We start from the raw sequence: 21897 nt of genomic DNA, 5'->3' as shown, positions 1-21897 counted from the left end.
AGGTCAGTCTGGGTAGCAAGTCTCATGTCGAGACCACATTTGTAGATAAAAGCGACACCTGGCATTAGGTCTGTCCTGTCTTAAGATGGAAAACCCATCGGGGACTGCTAGCATGATCATAGGGCCTGCAGCAGGGTGTAGCCATGTTTCAGTAATGGCAAGAAAGTCTAGATCCTCTTTCAGGATCAGATCGGTTATTTCTGTAGCACGTGCTACCAGCGATCTGGAGTTTATTAAGGTGCCTTTTATCTGGGGGCTCATAGAGGTTGGTATGGTAGGCAGGTGGGGGGCAAGTGGGGTTTTAGGTTTGCTGTACTTAGTAGAGCTTTTTCTAGTAGGCCTGGAGCTGCAGTAGGGGACAGAGGGCATGCTAGGGGTCCTAGAATCAGGGGATATGTTTAGTGACCTAGTGAGAGGCTTGTATATTTGGCTAGTCTAGCTCTAAGGCATAAGTTTCTGTCCGTGGTTGGGCATGGCTTGCATGGGAGATAATTAAAGGCATCTGCCATGTCAGGGAGAGATGCGGTAGACGGATTAGGTGAGGTGGTAGATGTCAAAGATGGCAGTTTCCTGTTGGCAGGAGTGGTAAGTGCCATGATGTAGAACATGGTGCTCAGAGCAAGGATTATCGTGTAGAGAGTCTCGTTGGTAACTAATGGGGGCATGCTGATGCTAATGCAGTGAAGGATTGGTAGTTTGCCTAAGGCTAGGTACCATGGAGGTATGTTAGACAGCAAAGGCGTAATAGGCTGTCTATATGTTCAAAATCAAAGGCTCTCCTAGGTTCAACGTATAATATACCGGCTGTAAGTTACTAGGCAGGCTGGGATGTAATGTGCAAATAGGGATATACAGTTTGGTAACAATAGTTCACCTAGATTCAAAATTAACTATGTCTACTAATGTGTGCTCTGCTGACGCTATATGGATAATCAGTGTCAGTGGTTCACCCGGATCAATTCACTGTCAATATTGCATTAATATGCATAATTTCATTGTAGGCTAGCATGCAATGTGCATGCCGTAGTATGCAGATTCAGTGGCAGTAGTTCACATAAAGACAATTCAATATCAGAGGGTTCACCTAGGGTCCTGGAGTCAGTTCACTAGAATGGTACACCTCGATTCGAAATGTGCAGTTCAGGCTAAAAGGCAGTGTATATGCGGCGGTATGCTATACACACAATCAATGGAGCACATAGATACAAAATATACAGTGCAGGCTTAGAGAGCAGTGTAAGTAGGGCAGTATACAGTGTGCACAAGTAATGGAACACCTAGGTTTGAGGTTTGTGGTCGAGGCTGAAAGGCAGTATATATGCGACAATATGCAGTGTGCACAATCAAAGGGTCACCTAGATTTGAGGTTTACAGTGCAGGCTATAGAGCAGTGTAGGTACGGCAGTAAGCATTAAGCAGAATTAAAGAAGCACTTAAGTCCAAAATATACAGTGCAGACTTAGAGAGCAAAGTAAATAGGGCAGTATACAGGGTGCACAATCCATAGAACACATAAGCTCAGAAATATGCAATACAGGCTAGAGAGCAATGAGTATACGGTGGTAAACAGGTTCAATGACAAGAGGTAGGATTGGATTTGGGAAGCCAGAATTGCAGTATAGACAATGGTACAACGTGACAACAGGCATATGCTCATTTCAGCAGTTAAAGGTTTGTTTATTTTCCAGAGTCGCTGTCTCTGCTGTATGTATGTAGGTACATGTTCATTTGACCTGGAACGGAATGCAAGGCTGTGCGTATGGGGTTGTTAGTGCAGGTAATATATTGAGAAAATGTCTTTCCTATAGGGTGCAGATCAGCGTAGTTATGCCTGGGAGAAAGGCGCGCCAATCAAGGCCATAGTCTAGTGGCAGGGCGATAGTTTAAGCATATCGTGGGCAATGCATGGGCCAGTGGGTCTATGATATGTTGGTTACGACATGGGGGAGGAAAGCGCATCAGAAATAGAGTTAGTTCAGGCAATAGGTGAGGTACTCTTACTGCACGCTATATCATAGCTGTTGAATGAGTCCACCGATGGATCCGCAGCTACCAAAAGAGAGGCAGGGTTTCTGGCCGATGGCCGGAAAGGCAAGGACAGGCTGGGACACGGAGAAGGCCTTTGTGCAGCCCTTGGTGCTGAGGCCCATTGCTTCCTGGGCGGCCTACACTACCAACATAATTTATCCCTGCAGACCTTTCCTCTCCACCGACAACTGCCTCACCATTGCTAGAGCACCTATAGGCTCCATGCTGGAATATTGCAATGCCTTATTTGCAGGCACTACTGCCCAAAATATTAACAAGTGGCAGCTCATGCAGAATAATGCATTAAGGGCCACTGTGAACATTGCAAAAAAAGATCATATCTCCCCAGCTACAAGAAATGTGCATTGGCTACCGATCCGGGAGCACATTCTGTTCAAAACGCTAGCCATCACACACAAATGTATCTCAAACACTGCCGAGAGATACCTCTCACTAAAGTTCAACAAAGCACTGTCTACCAGACTCACCCGGTCCTCTTACACACACTGCCTTAACACCCCAAGATCAAGGTTTAAAAGATCAGGTGGTATGAATTTACCGGTTATTTCCACTAAGAATTGGAATTCCCACCCACTGACTCTAAGATCAGAGCTTTCCACAAGAATCTCAAAATGCTGCTATTCTCCAGTGAGTTGTAGAGGAGGTGCATCCTTTAAGAAATGCTCACACATACACTTAACTTGTCTTTAACTTTGACCATTGTTCCCTATCAATATCACAATGTTTCTAAGGTTTGTAACTCCTGTAATCGTCGCTTTGATGCCCCAGGGTTTAGTGCCCTTTATAAATGCTAAAATAAATAGTACATTAATAAATACGTTGGAGTACATACTGGATGGAGAGGGCTTTTAGGATGGACACAACACTGGATCACTTAGGTAATAAGTTGCTGCAATATTGTGATCAAATATTTATTAAAATACCACTTTCAGTGGGTTCGGGACACTGCAGGACAGTGCTGTAACGAATGGCCAGGAAAGGGAATATTTGATAGAGGATTAAAAGAACACATGTTATTGTACTTATTAACACCATATAAAGGATCAATGCTCAAGAGCCAGAAAAAATGTTTAGGGCTCTGAAAGCCCTACAAAGAGAAAAAATAAGAGCCTGGGAAGGGAGTTGGGCAGGGCAGTAGTGCAGCAGGACCACCTAGTGCTCGGTCCCTTCCCTATGGGTTGTACCTAATGTTGAAACCTGCTTCAGGGTACACCAACCCAGAGCACATGTCCCCAAGTAGGGGAAATCAGAAAAGAATACAGAGAAGCATGAGGAGAGTGGTTCTAGAGAACTGAAGGAAAAAGGTGACGAAATTATTTGGCCAACAAGGAAAAGAAAGAGCACACAGTGGCAGTTGGACACTATGTTAAAGGTAGCCGACAGGGGAATAAAAAAGGAGGCGCAGAGACAGAAGACAGCCAATGTAGAGATGGGTTAACATCAGGGAAGGTCAAGGTTAAATTGGACAATGAGGAGTCTGACGAGGGGGAGAAAGGGCTGAGCATGTCTGACGAGGACTGTGTCGTCTCAGACAAGGAAGAGGAGGAGGTAGGAATGAGCATGGGGACGACGATCCCTGGGCTGCAGATAAGAAGGCAAGGGGATGAAAGCAAGAGAAAAAGAAGGATAAGGGAGAAATTATTAGTAACTGGTCAACAAGCCTCTGTAAGAGAAAGGTGAACATAGTGATGTGCAAAGGTTGTGAGAGTTGAGCCAAACCCCGGGCCCCAAACAACCCAAATGCCCCTGTTACAGAAGGGGAGGGGAGACTCACACTATGTGCTTTGGCAGACGATGGACAGAGACAATTTGATCTACAGCTTGCCCTCCTTTATGGCAGGAGCGAGCAAGTGGATATATGTTCTCTAAAAGGAGACAGCAGGGGCACACTGGCAATCAGGGATATGAAGAGCTTGTTTGCAAAGATAATGTGGGAGCAAGGAAACAAAATATGGGAACAAGCTGGATACAACAGGGTGAAGCAGAGTACAAATGTACACAATGGAGCACCCTTTAATAACTGCCATGCCCACATGTGGAAGGTGCTAAGAAGTATGTACCCCGATACCTCGGATCTGGAGGCTTTATTGGCCCACAAGACGAAGCCAGATGAGGACCTTGCACAATATACACAACAATTACAGGAGCTTTGGACACTAGAGACATGGAAATCCTGGGATGAATACATACATATTTTCAACCATATACTGGTCTGAGGGCTTCCCACGGTTGTGCAGACCTCCATAGACTGAATAGTGGGGCTAGAAGCAAAAGGCTGACCAGAGATACAATTGACTATTGTATACAGTTGCAATTGGAAGCATGAAATGGAAAGGGAAACCTCAGATAATGCCACAAAGGCAGAGAACATGCTAGTATAAAAGAAGCTAACAAAGCTCTCCATGGAAGTGGTGGTACTTACACCAGGCCCTTTAGAAGTGTCACCCACTGAACAGGGGTGGTTCCCAGTAGGGTGAGGGCCACAGAAAGGGGGGGGGGTACATACAACCACAATACACCCCACTGATGGTGCCCAGCCGCTGGGTTTTACTCACAAAGTGGGACTAGCCAGTATGATAATACCTACAAGGGGAGGGGTACCCTCAGATAGTCAAGGATTTTGGGTGCATAGGGGCAAGACACAGATTTTTAGGGCCATGCTTTTTCTGTGGTCAACAAGGCCACTTCGCACAAATGTCTCCTTTTGGGCAACACCTTTATTACAATCATGTGGGACCACAGCCACAGGACCAACAGACACAGCATCAGGCGGTGCCCACCATTCCCCAGCCCCAGCAGCTCCCGCCCAGCAGGTGCAGATGTTTGCCCAAGTAGGGTTGGTAGGGATCATGAGGGCACCCACAAATGTATTGCAAGCACTCGCACAAGCACACCCACAAGGGTATAGTACACTGTTGGGCCAGAATGTGGCCCACCATTACACAGGAGTAACAGTTGAAGGAGGGAGCCCCTTTCCATTCTCGCAGAATATGACATCCCAATAGGAATGCCAACAGAAAATGTGTGTGTGTCCAGTCCTTTCAGTAACTGAAGACCCTGAAGAGGGACCTGAGACAGCAGTGAAGATAGGACAGAAAGATGTCTACTTCTTGATAGATACAGGTCCACCACATCTTGCATAAAGGAGAGTGGGCTCCCACTGGACACAGGGCTTCTCTGAGGCTATTGTCACAGTTTCATTAAGCAGGATTGACCCCTAAATGGCACACAACACCTTGTACCTCCTCCACTGTACTCAAAAGATCCCCACATAAACATACGGGGAAGGGACTTGTAGGCCAAATACAACCATTTCATTCTCGGAAAAAAGTATGGTGTGCTTGACTCCTGGCATGTAACCAGTGAGGCTGATGGCCATTATACAGGCCTACTATGCACACATCACATTACGAGCCAACCCATGTACCCTGAGGTGTTTCTATATGTGGTCCAAGCACTATTGGGATGGGTGCCAGGGATGAAAGGAAAGACATTCAGCCTGTCCACAGAATTTCTCTTCACGCCCTTGTGGAACAAGGATATTGCCCCAGGTATGTGAATATTGTTGCACTTAGAGGAGGTCATAACACAAAAAGACATTGTGATACTATGTGGGACAGATGAGGACCACATTGAATGGTGTGCAGTACTCTGTATTGACCCACCATTGACATTGACAGATTTTTGCAGATGGGGAAGAGGAGGAGGAGGGATAAGTAGTGTTCCAACTACACATCCCATGCCCCATACGAGTGATAGAAAGGCTAGTGCCGCAACTGACACAGATAGTGAAAAAGCAGACCAGCTACACTTGAGAAGATTTGAAGATGGTCCCAGAAACATTGTGGAAAAAAGGGCCCCATGATGTGGGAGTGCTTAAAGGAGCAGGAGCAGTCAGCATAAAATGATGCTATCCCAGGTAAAACAAAACCACTCTCCTGCAAAGCAGATGAGGGCAATTATGACACACTCCTCACGTATGGCAGCAGGGTGTTATACAAATTTCAACATCCCCATGCAACATGGCCATATACCCAATTAAAAAGTCAAAGGGAGGAGCTTGGAGATTTATAAAGGATCTCTGAACCCCAGAATAATGTGGTAGTGGCCGAATTTGCACTCGTGTCGAACCCTGCTACCATATTGTGCAACATTCCTGCAAATGCAAAATATTTCACAGTGTTTGATCTTTAAATGTTTTCTTTCCATTCCATTAAATCCCGACTCCAGATATCTCACTGTGTTCACATATCGCAGGGTCCGATCTGAACATGCAAGGTTACCACATGATTACTGCGAGGCCCCCTTTGTGTTGAACAGGGTGATCCAGATGGATCCACGCAATCTGCATGCACCCAGCAAAGTGATAGAGTATGTGGACAACCTCCTAGTGTGCAGTGTGACAGAGGGACAGAGCAGAACAGATTCAATTCTTCTGTTAACCCTGCTCGCAGACAAAGAGTACAAGGTAGACAAGGAGAAGCTACAGTATTACAAGACAGAGGTGGTGTATCTAGGGCAGATAAGATCTACAGAGGGCAAAAGATAACACCAGAAAGAGTAGAATCAATACACAGGACCCAGCACGGTAAAAGGTATGCAGCAGTTGTTGGGATTGTGTAATTACTGCAGGACATGGGTGTTTCATTACTCCACCTTCACAAAGCCCCTACTCCAAGCAGTCAAAGAAGCTCAAAATATTAAGGGTCACATTAAACGGACGTCAGAGTTGAATGAAAATGTAGCCGAAATCAAAGAGGCACTGGCACATGCCCCAGTGTTGGCAACCACCAAGTATAAAGAGAAATTCTATGGGTTTTCACATTTTGATGGAACTGTGATGCAGGGTGTCCTCGTCCCACAAAAGAAACTGCAGGGCACAAGCCTCTGGCATACTACAGTGGGGTGTTAGATCCAGTGATGCAGGGTCACTTCGTCTTTGAACAAGCACTTGTGGCGGCAATGTTTGCCATAGAGAAGGCAGCAACAATAACCATGGGGTGTCCCGGAATTCTATACTTGGAACACTCGCATTTTGAGATACTTGAGAAATGTGAATCCACGTTAACCACTCAGAGTGCCTTAGGATATGAGGTGATACTGACAGACCCAGCAATAGAGGATGTTAGATGTTGTGTAGTTAACCTTGCAACTTTCATAGTAATTGCACTGCACCCGGGAGAATATGTTCATTGCTGTGCATCTTACATGGACAGAATGGAAGGGAACCCCCCCCAGGTGAAAGAGAAGTAATAGAGAGGGGACATGCTCTTTGTTGACAGGTCATCAACGATACATTCTAGCACAGTATGCAGGCATACTGGTGCCACAGTGATGTGTCACATGGCGGGAGAATTTTGCATTTGCTCCCAAGTGCGATTACCAGCTAATTATTCAGCATAGGCAGCAGAATTGATGGCCCCAATAAGAGAATTAGACATGCCAGAGGAACATGTGGCCAACATTATTTCAGACTCTGCTTACGTCACCTCCACAATGCATTCACGGTTGGCCCAATGGGAAAGGAGGGGGTATCAAATGGATTGATGTGTCCCTGATCCAGCATGCAGAGTTGCAGACATGGCTAATTGGCATATTATCCCAAAGAGATAATATGGCCGACAGAGCAGGAAAAGAAGCGGCCTACTTGCCGAAGGCACAAATAAGTTACTCCCAGGTACAAAAGAAAACGTATCGATGATGGAATTGGGGTCCAAGCCACCTGAAACCTCTGACACTACAGAGCCCTTCAATGCACTGCCCATTGCCTAGAAAATTGAACTGCAGGGAGAAGCACCCCAAGAAGAAAAGGAGCTGTGGGTAAAGAAGGGATGTTCCCTCTCCCCCACTGACTTGGGGTGGAGACAGAACAACATGGGGAAACTGCTCATGCCCAGAAAATGACCTAATGTAGCATTGGAATAATTACCTTATCCGGCCCACGTGTCAGAGGAACACGTGGCCACATAGAGATAAATGAGATATGGTTCATGCCCAAGCTTTATGACCTAGTTGCTAAACTCATGGGCAATTGTATGAACAGCCAGAAGTTCTCGCCAGGGCATATGTTGAAAACTATTAGGGCAACATTACCATCACCACAGGGGTCCTTTCGGCACTTGCATATTCACTATGTTGATATGCAAGGCAGGTTTGCCTCTTACAGGGACATATTTGTTATAGTGTGTCCTTTTTCATGCTGGCTTGAAGCAGGACCCGGTGCCTGTAATGATGCAAAATCAGTGGCTAACGTTTTGGTGAGGGAGGTGTTCTTGAGGTGGGGAATCTCTGATGAACTGAGGTCAGATAATGGGCAACACTTTGCCAATGACCTCTACAAGGAGGTTACAGCCTACTTGGGAATAAAGCACTGCCTATGTTCAGTGTATCACCCACAAACCAATGGTTTGGTAGAGTGTTTAAACTTGCTTAAAGAATGCTTGGCCAAGCTGACAGTGATGCTGGGCAAAAACTGGCTGCATTGCTTACTGCTTGCTTTATTTGCACTATGCAACTTTCCTGACGTGGATCACCACTTGACTCCACACAAAACTGTTACTGGCAGGTAAATGCATGCACCTTTTATGCCTGCACATACAATTTCAGATGCTAATAGCTTGGCCAAGATCCTCAGTGAAGAATTCTATACGTACTTGACAGAACTTACAAAAGCTCTTACGTTTATATCTTGTCAGGTGCACCCATGCCCTAGCCGGCTGACTACTTACACATCACCCTCAGATAAACAAGGAAAAGCCACTTTTCCACCAGCTTCACCTCTCTACCCAGGTGACAGGATCTTCATCAGGAACTTTGTCAGGAAGTGGAAAGATCCTTTCTTTACCACCCCCAACACATTCATCTACACCATGCCCACTGCAGTGAAAGGGACTGACTGCAAACCATGGATTCAGCTTTCCGATGTCCACAGAGACAACAGTGGCAGCTCCCTTGGAGAAGACGATAGGAGCACAACTTGATAGGGAGAATAGCCCAACTTTCCACTAGTTGTTTTCTGCCATCAGGTTTTACAGGAGGCCTGTTTAGGAGGTGGATTATGTGCCTCACAGTAGTGGAGGTAATAATATAAAGTAAAAGAATAATATGCTATGGTTTGTTCTGGCTTGTTTCTGTGTTCTTTTGTCTCTTTCTTTTTTCTGGTTTCTGTTATATAAAGGGTCAGGCAGCACTATCAAAAATAATGAAAAACACACAAGAACAAAAAGGAGTATATACAATTGAGTTGTGTTTCACAATGGCATTGGCAAAGGCATGTCCCTGCATCTGGCAATGTGTGGTATGATGATATGTGGTGCATGGGACGAGAGAGGGCTAATGACACGTGTTATGTGTGATCTCCGTTCACTGGATAGATGAAGGGGAGAATGTGTATGCAGATAATTATATACAGCTAAGAAGAATGTCCAAAGGTGAAGCTACCTAGCATATAATACTAGAATACATAACAGATGGTGCAAGGAAAGGAGAGCAGCTGTTCACCAGCCACAATCGAGTGCACTGCAGGAATTTATCAGGGCATGATATTCCATGGTGCCATACAAGGCCATTGATTAGGATACAGGGATCAGTGTTTCATGATGGCAAATGGGTGGAGGGCATGGGCCAGCGTCGAGCAGATGGATTAGTTAGGTTTGAGAAGGATGTAGTAGCAAAAATAAATGATAGTTGCAGGGCAATATGGAATTAATATGTAGATGAGAGACATTAACCAGTCCACATAAATCCTCTTACACAATTTTTCTTATGTTCAGGTCCACAGGGTCAACATAACTGGGGGCTAATGCCAGCTGCACCAAGGTGATGAGCACTCCAGCACTGCAGAGTGGGACAGTGGCGGTGATTAATCATGTGGGACCCAGGTAGACGCCCAACTGCCTCCTGGTTGGGGAGATTTTGCTCCCTTGTCACGATTCACAGCCTTGCCCGTAGGATGCAACAGTATTTTATGTCCTTGCTAATGTCTGTGGGGCACCTCATTGGTTGGATGCCATGTGAATGCCTCCCCTTTGCCAAGCTCAGGTTGTCTTGTGTGTCTCATGGGAACTGACCAATAGCAGGATAATAATGGTTGAGCGGTCAGTAAAATTACGTAATGTTAATACACGTCATTGTGGGGCAGCGTGGGAAGGTGTGTGATGTCACAAGGGGTGGTATTGGAGAGTGGCAATCACGATGGCCTTCTCCAATCATGAATAGGTACTATATGCTCAGCTATAGGGGGCTGACGTACTCACACCAATGAGCTTTGTAGTATGATCAAACAACTCCTACAATTATGTTCAGGCAAATTATGTGAGGAATTAGAAAGGAGTGTGGGAGCCCCTCTACTGAGAATGAACAATGACCAAATACCCTTTTCTATGGAATTTCTTCCATTGAGGAACCACGTTTTACCTAACTGCACCCTTCATAGAGAAGAAATAACCATTTATATATCAGTCTTTGTCCCACCCACAAGGGCAGTGAGCTCCGAAATGCTAGGCAAATCTCCTCCAAACAAGGGTACAATCAGCAACCCCAGACGTGTGAGGAATGCATAAAAGGTTTGGCCGCAATAGGCCTTGTCGACAGCTCTCTTCACTCAGTTTCATTCCAATGTGCTGTTTGAACCATGCTCTCCCAACTGCGTCTGGGCTTATGTCTAGGCCTATAATAAACTGTGTTACTTCCTGCTTTGTGTATGCTCTTTTTTGGATTACTTTGGTGTTCCAGTCATTACTTACCTTAGAGGACCTCTGATACAAAAGTCAAGCAAAAATAGCCCATAGTCTCAATGTTTCAATGCTAAGTCCTCGATATCTGACCCTTTTTGGCAAGTCTCACTTATTGTGAGGGTTTTAGGGCTCCTGCACCCTGCTTCAATGACAGAGAAGGTAGGAGTTTACCAGGGACTCAGCAGACCCAAACAGTACATAGAGCAACGTCTTGCCAAAACTGGGCCAAATAGAGGATCTTCTGCAGAAACAGACAGATTTTTTTTTGGGGCTGCTCTTTTCTTGGCCCTTTATGTTTCATCTCCTCTCACCTCTCTGATCCTGACATCTTGGCCTGCTACATTCCATCTCCCACTGTCTGGTTCTACCTAGGACTGATATCGACTGATATAACCTTCATGGGCTGGATAACTTTGGGAGTGTGCACCACTTGCTATGCCTCCCTCGATGATATCACTTTCTCCAGACGAACACCTCCTCTTTATGTCCAAACCTTCTCCTTATTTCAAAAAGTCACTACCAGTGCTTGTCTATATGCTTACCATGTGGTAGTATCACCTCCCCCTGATTACTATCATACTCTGAAGTTGCTACACCCCTGCAATACTCCTTCAATCTGATGTTATCAACACATTCAGGACTAACACTGTACACCTACACATAATAGCATGTTGGGCTGATATGACCACCTCTTCCATAGAATGTACTCACCACCTCATCCACACTATACCCTTGGGCATGTTCCCAGGATCTCCTCGGTCTGCTGTCACCATTTTCTTTACCCTACCACATTGTGTTGATGTTACCACCTTCTCAATCTTTCCTGCTACCACCTCCTTTCCTTTGGCTGTTACCACCTTTTTTCCCCGTCTACTACCACCTCCTTTTCCTCTGCCTCTACCACCTCCTTCCCCGTAGATGTAACCACCTCCTTCCTATTAGCTTAAATCACCTATTGACTGCAGCTATTAGCACCCGTTGCCCCTTAGTTATTACCTCCACTACCTCTTCAATGCTGTCACGTTTATCTCCTCCTTCTCTCCAGCCACTGCCTTGGCCATCACTCTATAGTCACAAGCCTCAACTGAAGGTTCACATCTGGGGCAATGGGTATTTATACCAAGTTCTCACCTTCCCCTGGGTGGGGCTAGCTATGAGCGTCTGCACCCGTGATCTGTGATTTGGGAAGGACTGATGGGTTTAAGGGGCTGGATCAAGCCTATAAATGCTCTATCTTCCATTTTGGAGTCAGGTTTCCTTTCTCTTTGACCATCCGTGAAGCTGCCTGTGCAAAGCTCGGTTCTTCAAGTCTTCCAGGTTGTGAAATAGAAGCTGGAAACACACTGAGAACACCTTCAAACACGTCTGTTTCCATTTTGTACACATAGTGACACTAAAACATTGCACCCACGCCGAGGAACAATGCTTCTGTAACTGTGCTTCCTATATTCTCAGAATTTGGGAAGCAGAAAATGTGCAACAATGTTATTGACGAAATTCAGAGTTCACTGTGGCACCCTTGAGCACTGTGAAATGCATTCCTTATTTCAATAGGTAACATTCTAAGTGCACCTAGAAACAATACAGCGACTAGAACCCCTCTCGATCAAAGGAAAGACACCTAATGTCATGCTGCAGGCAAACTCACAGATAGATGCAGGATTGTTTATTGGGGTTGGGTTGTTCATTCTCCCTTTAAATGTTAGGAACCTGGAGGGCATACGGGGGAGCTTAGGCGCTTGCCCTGATGTTTTTCTAGGGCAAAGTGGTTTCATATTAGGTTCTCCCTCTCTGTGGGGTTGGAAATATTCTGCTTTTCTTGGCTGTCTTGTAAGAGTTTCCAGGTGACTGTCCCCTACCATGGGTCAGGGTTCAAGGTGGGCTGACAGGGTATCATTCCAATTCCGCACCTACTCCAACATCTATTGGCTTCGGATGACCCCCAATCCCTCTGAGCCATCACATTGACTGTCTGCAGAACCAAGCAGGGGATGTCATCACACATGGTTAATCAACAGGTTGAAAATACAAACTCTGCAGCATGGGCTTCAAAAGGTTATAGAATATTGAAAAAATAGTTACATTGTCTCTCAACTATGCCATGACTGTGGTTCTTCATAACATATATATACCATGAGAGACCGCAGGTGTTGAAAGCAAGATGCTTTCCTATTCCTCACATTCCTCCAGACCCCAGCATGTTCCTCATGCTCCACAACAGCAAGAACATCCCATTAAATCCACACAATGCGGCTATACGTGCCTGAGCCCCACTCCCACCCCTCCGCAGGGCACGTCTATAGGGAGGTTATGTGGCTTTAACAATGTGGAGAATGCCAGAATGGGTATACGCTTCATGTGGCACACATCTGACTTTGTGGGGCTGCTGGGGAGATCCAGAGGTGGCCATGGGGATGTGCTGGGCATTCGGGTGGTGATTTGCTAAGGAATCTGTTGTGTTGAAGGGAAGTGTAGCTATGCAGCAGAGGGTGGAGGAGAGTGTGATTTGCAGTGCCCTATTCGGATCCCATCTCTGTGACCAGAGTTGGGAGCCAGTGGTGTGGCTACAGAAGGGGTGCTCTGCCAGGAGCTCTTGGTGGGATGACACAATCTCTGAAGCCAATTTTGGTGATAAGAAGAAGATTGCCATAATTCATCCTGTGTTGCTCTGGTACCTGGGGGAGGAACCACCCATGGGGGCCGTGTGGGTAGTGTGAACATAGCCATAGAGGACACTTCCAGAGTGAGACCATGCTCAGCTGGGCACATTTATGGAGGATGTGCAATAACTTAATCTTCTGAGTCTTTATGTGTCCAGCACTCTGGGAGTACCAGTGCTGATGATCACTCTCTGGGTGTAGGTAATAGAGTGCCATAGAAAGATGCAGTGCCACTGGCCCATCTCTGGGGCGCATTCTGGAGGGGCCATTAGAGAAACCATGTGAGTCTCCATGGGCAGATAGCTGTGGTCCTGAACCAGGGGGTGGGAAATCGCTGAAATGCTTCTGGATGACTTTGGAACCCATCAAAATGGAGGAGAAAGCAAGCCCTGGCGACCCTTCTGAATTCAGCTTTGCTGATGTTGCAACTAATACACACAGATATCCAAGCCTCCGGGAGATAAAGGGTATAGCTATAAAAAAGAATAGAACAACCACTGATTTTCTTGAACAAAAGTATATAGCATGTTTTAACAGATTTTAAGTCAAGGGAGTTGTTGTGAGTGACACCCAGAGTAAGAGACAGGCAATGACGGAGAAAGGAAAGATCAGTAATGTGGCAGAGTTTTTGGGTTCAGGGTGTGACTCCCGTGATTATGGGAGGGGCCCTTGGTTTTGTTGGGGTGTAGTGTGCCAGAATTTGAGGTGACGTTGTTCAGGACTGGGTGTGTGAATTTGAGTTTAGGTTGTGGGGCTTAAAGCCTGTTGTGTCAGGGTAAAGTGTGGAATTCCCTTTTCAGGTATTGGGCGTCTTTCTTCTCCTCAGTAGAAAAGCGAGAGGCATTGTTGGTGCAAATTGTCCCACTGTGTCGAGAATGGTGAAGGAAGGAGTGTGTTGCAGTTTTGTCCCACTGCGGAGAGGACAGTAAGGGGTGAAGTGTGTTGCAGTTCTGTCCAAATGTGGTGAGGGACAGGTTCTGCTGTGGTGGGAGTTTCTCTCCCTGAACTTTGGTATGGAGTGATGTGAGGGTTTTTGCGTTTGTATCCTCCAGTTGTTCTTTCCAGGTGTGTGTCTTGTTTAATTAAAGGAGGGAGAAGTGTTGTGGGTGTGAAGTGGGTGTGGTTTTTGCCTTCCCTCCCTGTTGCTATGTATGTTCGAATGTTATGGTGTCCTGGCTGTGGAATGCTGCGAGAGTGCTGTGTGCAGAGTGTTCCAAGAGTGGCAGTTGAAGAGGATCTGACTGAGAGAGAGTGTGCCACTGGATGCCTCTTGATGTATGTGTCCTCCCTGTGCCCTTAGTGTACCTATGACTAACTAATTGTAATCTACAATATAGTAAAGAGTGCCTTCACTCACCTGAGACTCCGGTGTCATCTGTTCTAGGATGTCACTTCATCCCAGGAGTCTAACTTGATTTAAAAGATCGAGAACATTGGAAATAGGTAACAAGGCTGCAATCCGTGTTTCCTTGGTGTACCATGGTCAAAGTGCCATTACTATCAATGTAAATGATTGATGCCAGTGACTAGGGTTGAGCCAAAGTAAGAGTTTTCCAAGACCTTTCTCAATAAAATCGGGAATCGGGAATGTAAGCCCTTCATATCATGGCTCACAGAGAAAGGAATGTGCCCCACTGGGACTACATGTTTACTTTACTGTTCGAACAGCGGAGAAAACGACCAGGTTGCTACTGAGATAGAATCAAATCAGACAGTACATCACCCCTTTGAAAAGAGAGGCGTCTCCTGCCTGCCATCATCACAGAAAAGGATGCACTCAGCGGTGCATCCTTTGAGAGGCCCAGGAGGGCGAGGATAAATGAGGTAAACACGCCCTCTCTAGTGCAGCCTTCATATAGGGTTGAATTTACGTTTGAAAAATCTTTGGTCCGGGAGAGGAAATACAATTTGAATTGTGTTCTTTTTAATTGGTAGCATGTTTTGCTAACCACATTTAACTGAAAAGGAAAGGGGGAAATTATTGATAGGAAAGACTGGCATGGAATATATCCCATGTTTGATTTTTAATGCTATATGTTGGCTTGATGCACACAGCGGATGGTATTACATATTCTAGTGCTGCACTATAGTTAAGGAAAGACGGCACCATGTGAAGTTGGGGATTTGGGGGTGGGTTGGGGAGTTTTTTGGTTTATCAGCGGAAGACCGTGAACATCTCCCAAGATTACAGGAGCAACGTGCTCAGAAAAAAATGCGCGTCACACAAATCAATGAGAGAAGGTTAGGGAGGGAAGAAATGATTGAGTGGAATGAGGGGACCAGGAAAAAACAAGGGGGACACATGTTGAATGCCTGTGAGAATGTGGAAGACTGTTTAATTCTGAGCACTATTTCCTGTTATTGCACGAATAGGCAAACCGCTACTATACTGTAGGTATTTCTGTTATTTGAAATTATCACTGTGAAATTAACGCAGGAATAAAGAGTTAGAAATAAAAAAGGTTTAACATTTGCAGTGCCTACATCTACTGGGCAGGGGGCAATGAGTGTTTGGTAACAAATGAATTGTTTGACATGGCCAGTGGCCCTGGTTAGTGGGCCCAAAGCACAGATATTGGTGCAACACACACAGAGGCCACGGCCGAAGCCCATTGCTAGTGGGCCCTGAGGAAACTAATGTATAGCAAAACTCTTTAAATTCAGTGAAAAAACATTTGTTCATAAAGAGTTAAGGTGATCAATTTTAATGCAAAAAAAACTGAAATTCATTACTCACATCTCAATCAAGTCCACCTGTGAGAAGAAAATGTGGCACATGAATCAAATAGTGATAGGGGGTAATGGCCAGGAGAGGGCCAGGGAGGAAAAAGGCAATTGAGGGGAGTCGGGGGGCCATGGCACGATCGGGGGCACTAGGTGTGTGCCTGTGAGGACAGGGAAGAGGTTGGGATTTTTTAGCATCATCTGGTGGATACTGGGGAAATCCCGCAGGCATGGATGGTTCAATGCCGCTGTATGTGTTGTTTGTTACCATTATTGGGGAAATCCTGGGTAAATGGTGAGACAGTGAAAACAAGTAATTTTACACATGCAGTGATCACATCTCCTAGGTAGGTGGTAATGAATATCCATGCCCAAGGACATGGTTAGTGGGCCCCAAAGAAACCTATTGGTGCAACATATAAAGTGGACATGGCAAAAGTCCATAGCTAGAGGGCCACAAAGAAACCTCTTGGTGCAACATATACAATGGTTAGTGGGCCATATAGAAAATAATTGGTGCATCATGTACAGTGTCCACGGCCATGGACACTGTCCATGGCCAAAGGCCGTGGCCACTGTCTGATTCAGAACAATCTCAATCTCTCCTGATTTTTTTTATTTGTCATCATAGGATTAGAGGGTTTCATTATTAGATGGAGCGTTAGGATGGTGGCAATGAACTCAATGAGCTTTTATCAGAATTAAGGAAATATGTGGGTGTGCTGCACATGGAGCGGGTGGCAAGGGTATAGGTCAATGAACAGACATCAAGTTCGGTTTTGCTAGGAAGATGCACAGGACAACGCTGCCTCATGTCCCCAATTGCCTTTTTCATGGACTGTTGAACCTTCTAACCTAAATCGAATAAGATCCCCTTATGAAAGGGTTTCCAATGGGCTCCAGGAATATGATTCTATCGTATTTGTCACGTAGGACAACTGGCATCAAGGAGGTTCGAAAGATTGCACATTCTCAGTTCAAAGTGATTATTTGGGTATTTTCTACAGAGGTGAAATGAAAAGCTAACCACTGTCCAAGTTCTTATTTTGAGTTCAGTTCAGGTTGCTTCACCATCCTTCCTTTGGCTTTGTGATTGTCTGGTGTTCTGAACCCATCTCTCTAGTTCCAGTTAGTTGAACGTTTTCTGGGAGTCTGTACAGTATGACATCTTACGGCAACAAGACACTTGAGGAAATTGAACTGACAATACATATCCTTTCCTTCTCTCATTCCTCATGCCGCCTGCTGGTCCCATCTAGGGATGATAATTTCCTGAAATTCTATTGCTACCTAAATCCTTTTCCATCAGCTTATGTTCTTGCACCTCCTAGCCACTTCCAACTCCTCCGGCCAACTTCTGCATTGTTCTCTATAGTCATAAGGTTCATTTGTCTCTTCTTGGGCTCACATTCTCCCTTGGTCCCTGGGCTGCAAACTGTTTCTTACATAATCAAGCACTGAAGAGTGCTTGGTCGATTCATAAAGAAATGTCTAGACCCCTGTCCCTTTCTCTGGATGTTTCGCCACCTCTTTTTTTGTATCCCTTTCACTAATAAGCCATGGTAATCCTTCCTCTGTGGTACATTTCCCCATGCATGTTACATATTCAGGGCGATTCCCTGCCTACAGTTCACACCCGCCTCTAGCCCTTGGGTTCTATCATCTTCTCGTGCACCCTCTTTTTGCCCGCTTCCTCTCTTTGTCTGTGCATTGATGTTATCCCTCCTTCATAAGCTTTTCTCCTTCTGTTGTTGTGTCATATATCAGCCACTCAACAGTCAGCATCTCCATCCTGTCTTTTTCTTTGCTGGTATCACTTAATGCTCCAGTTTCTTTAGGCCAACCATCCCCTTCTTTCTGCATGGTCTTTTTCTCTGCTGATACCATTTGCTCCTTCGACTTCCTTCCCACCACGTCCTGCTGCCAACTCTTACCTTCACCTATTACCAACACCTCCTGGCTGGTCTCATTCTCTGTTGTTGATAACTCACCCTTAACACCTGACACCTCCTTGTCTTCATTGTCACTTACGGATGCTATCAATTCCTCCTTGACTTTTTTCACTATGACCACCCTATACAACTATTGCCACCTCCTCCTTGACCATCTTAGATCTCACCACCTCTTTTACACTGCTACAATCTCCCCATTATCTTCTGTATTGCTACCCTCTTTCCTCTTGGGTGCCCTCTAGTCTCAAGCCTTCTCCAAAAGTGAGACTGATTCCCCTACAGTGCACCCTCAGGAACTGGGGCTGGTTGCAAGAATACTGTGCTCCCTCGTCTACCTAGGTGTCTTTCACTGGGGGTCTGCACCTGTGAGTGTTGATAGGATGGGGACTGGGATTAACTAGCTTTGGGGAAAAAACCTGGAACTGATTTGGACTCTGGGAATTGGAATAAGCAGTAATCCATCCATGACTCTCACTTGTTCAGCTTGTGCTGCTTGTGCTGTATTGAGAGCCTTTTCTTTCCCAGCATGTGAATTCAATACTGGAAAAACTCTGGGAAGTATGTTTACACTCTTTGGTTGATAGAATAATTGCTGAGCTCACAGAAACTACAATGCTTCTGTAACTTTCCTTGTACTCGGCAGAAATCGCTGGTGGGGATTTCAAATTGTATCCATGGGATACCCAGGCTAACCAAATGTTGCTTTTCAGTTTTTCTTTAATAACTTTCCTAATGTTATGTACAGAGTTTTAACAATGTTGTAATATATGCTATCAGTGTCTATTACATGGAAGTGGTTTAATTAAAAGGGAAAGGCACCTGTTTCTATGGAGCTGGGATTTGTTTAAAGGGAGTAGTAGGCTTTCTCAATTAGGGAGTGGGTGCATTATCATCAACTTGCAGTTTATACTAAGGTTCGATCAGGGATTAACCCTTTAACGCTGAACTTTTTTTTGGTTTGTTGAGTGAATAGAATCTTAAGACTGGCCTGGGCTGGAGCTATGTGACTGTCCCCTGCTATGCCAGAAATCAGGGCAAGTGACCAGGGGATGATTCCCCATACCTACACTGGGCCCAACATCTATTGGCTCTGTGTGGCACTCAGAATTTTGAGTCAATGGCCTTGTGGTTTCCAGAACCGGGCAGGGGACATATGTTCTTGCAACTCCTAGCCACTTGCAACTCATCCTGCCAACTTCTGCAGTGTTCTTCAGAGTCATAAGTATAATTTGTCTCTTCCTGATACACATTCTACTGTCTCTTTCCCTCCCTCGGTGCCTGGGCTGCAAACTATGTTTTACCTAATTTAGCACTTAAGAGCCGTTGGCCCTTTCAACAATAAGGATTTCCCAGACTCATGTCCCCTCCTCTGGATTTTGTTCACCTCTTCCATTGTATCTCTTTCACTAACACACTCACCACTGGCCCCAGGTCACGTTAATACCACTCCCACTTCCTCTGTACTACTCTTTCCTACAGATGTTATTTATTCAGGTTCATGCAGAGCTTCTGAGTTTCACACCGTCCTCTTATTTTTGGGTTAGACCAATTCCTCCTGCACCCTATCCCTCACCCCCTAAGCTCTATGCCTGGCTCTGATGTTATCACATCCTTCTCCTTAAGTTGTTTTCCTTCTGATGTTGTGCACTCTATTACCATTTCAACTCTCACCATCTCCTGCCTGTGCTGTTTTATTCTCTGCAGTTGTCATTTAATCCATTATTTCTTTTAGCCCAGCAAGCCACTTCTTTCTGCAGTGCCTTCTTCTCTGTAGATAACATTTTCTCATTCTTCTTCTTCCTTCCCACCACCCCCATCTGCCAACTCTCGCCTTCAGATATTACCACTACCTTCTGCCTGGACTCCTTCCACTCTAAACTACTAGTATTGCCACATTCTCCTTGACCGTCTTAGCTCTCACCACCTGTTTTCCACTGCTGCCACCGCCCCAATCTCATCTGTATTGTCAGTCTCTTTCCTCTTCAGTGCTCTCTAGTCCTCAGCCTTCTACGAAAGTGAGACTCCTGCTCCTGTAATCCACCGCCAGCAACTGATACTGGTTGCAAGTATACTGCGCTCCCTCTTCTACCTTGGTGAGTCTTTCACAGAGGATATGCACCTGTGAGTGGTGATTGGGTGGGGCTGGGATTGACTAGCTTCCCTGAATGCACCTGGAGCTGATTTGGGCTTGGGAAGTTGGAACAAACCCAAATGTCCTCCATCATGTTGCCAGTATTACATATATGACCCACAACTGTGCTGCTTGTGCTGTATTGATAGCCTCTGCTTTTCCAGCACGTGAATTCAATACTGGAAAATATATAGGAAAACGTAGTACACTCAGTTTAGAGAATAATTGTTGAGGTCGGGGAAACAACAATGCTTCTGTAGCCTTCTTTGTCCCCTCCTGAAATCACAGGTGGGGATGCAAGAAGTTTAAAAAATTGGATCCATGGGATATCCTGACTCTTTAAAGGGCCCTTTTTAGTTTTTTAATAACTTCCCCAATATTCCAGACACAGTTTTATGAATGTCACAATACAGGTTACCAGTGTCTATTAAATAGAAATGTTTTAACTTAAGGGAATGGCCACTTGTTCTTCTCAGGTACTGGGATTTGGTCAAGGAGCAGAGGTAGCTTTCTCAATTCTGGAGAGGGTGCATTATCATAAACATATTTCAGGGCTTTCATTAGGGATTACACCTTTAAGGCTGGTCTACCTTGTACGGTGGTGAGGGACTAGAATCTTGAGACTGGCCTGGGCTGAGGCAATGTGACTGTACACTGCAATTGCAACAAAACAAAGGGCAAGTGGCCAGGGGACCTTCCCCAGACATCTGCTAGACCCAACATCTACTGACTCTATGTGGCACCCACTGACGTTATTTAGGGGTCACCAGAGGTCGCAACTGCGACCTCTGAGGTCTCCCTTGTGACCTCTGTGGTCTCCCTTGCAACCTCTGAAAAAAAATAAGCAAAAACAAATAGGTTTATTTTCTTTTTTTTGTAATGCAAGCTCCTGGGCTGTGGCCAGCACCATGTGGCTCTTTACGTCTAGAGTGGCTGGCTTTCTTGTTCAGGCCCCTTAAAAAAAGAAGAAAAATAAGAACAGGAGTGCCACAAGTCTAACACTTTCAGCACTGACACTAAATAAGAAAGAATAGGAAAACCAAATAATGTGTCTCTCTGGAATTCTATACAATAATTGCTAGACTCATTAAAGGTTTGTTTCAGGCACACTTGAAGGGCTGAGTCCCTGGTTTAGTCTGTTCTTAAAGGCCTCAACTCAGCCTTTCATCCTTTTGATGTTCATAAATGAGTACCAACACAGGTTGGGTGATATTGGGTGTATTTTTTTCTATATAAAGTGCTTAAGCCTAAGTGCTATATAATAACACATCATTATGATTTGGTCATGGACGTCTGCTTGAATTCACAGTAATTTGGTAATATGGGCCTATACACACTGATCTTAACAATACATATGGCCATCCATTCTTGTATGAAATGTACATCACATTATAGTGATATTGTTACCATATTTTTCGGAATGTACAATGCTATGTGATGCCACTTCCTGTTTTGTCAACGGGTGAAAGGTCGCATTTCATCGCTTCCCGCGATACCACTTCGGGGTGGGGTCAAATGACATCACTCCTGTGATGTCGTCAGGGGTCAAGGGTCATGTGATGTCACTTCCGCTACCCCTGGCATTTTGGTGAAATGACGTCCCTGGTGGCACCCAGTGTCCTGGGTCACTAACCTGGTTGTTTCAG

Source organism: Ambystoma mexicanum, chromosome 6p (assembly GCF_040938575.1).
Source record: "Ambystoma mexicanum isolate Mex_15411 chromosome 6p, UKY_AmexF1_1, whole genome shotgun sequence".
NCBI classification, from domain to species: Eukaryota; Metazoa; Chordata; class Amphibia; order Caudata; family Ambystomatidae; genus Ambystoma; species Ambystoma mexicanum.
This window is presented reverse-complemented; position numbering follows the sequence as displayed.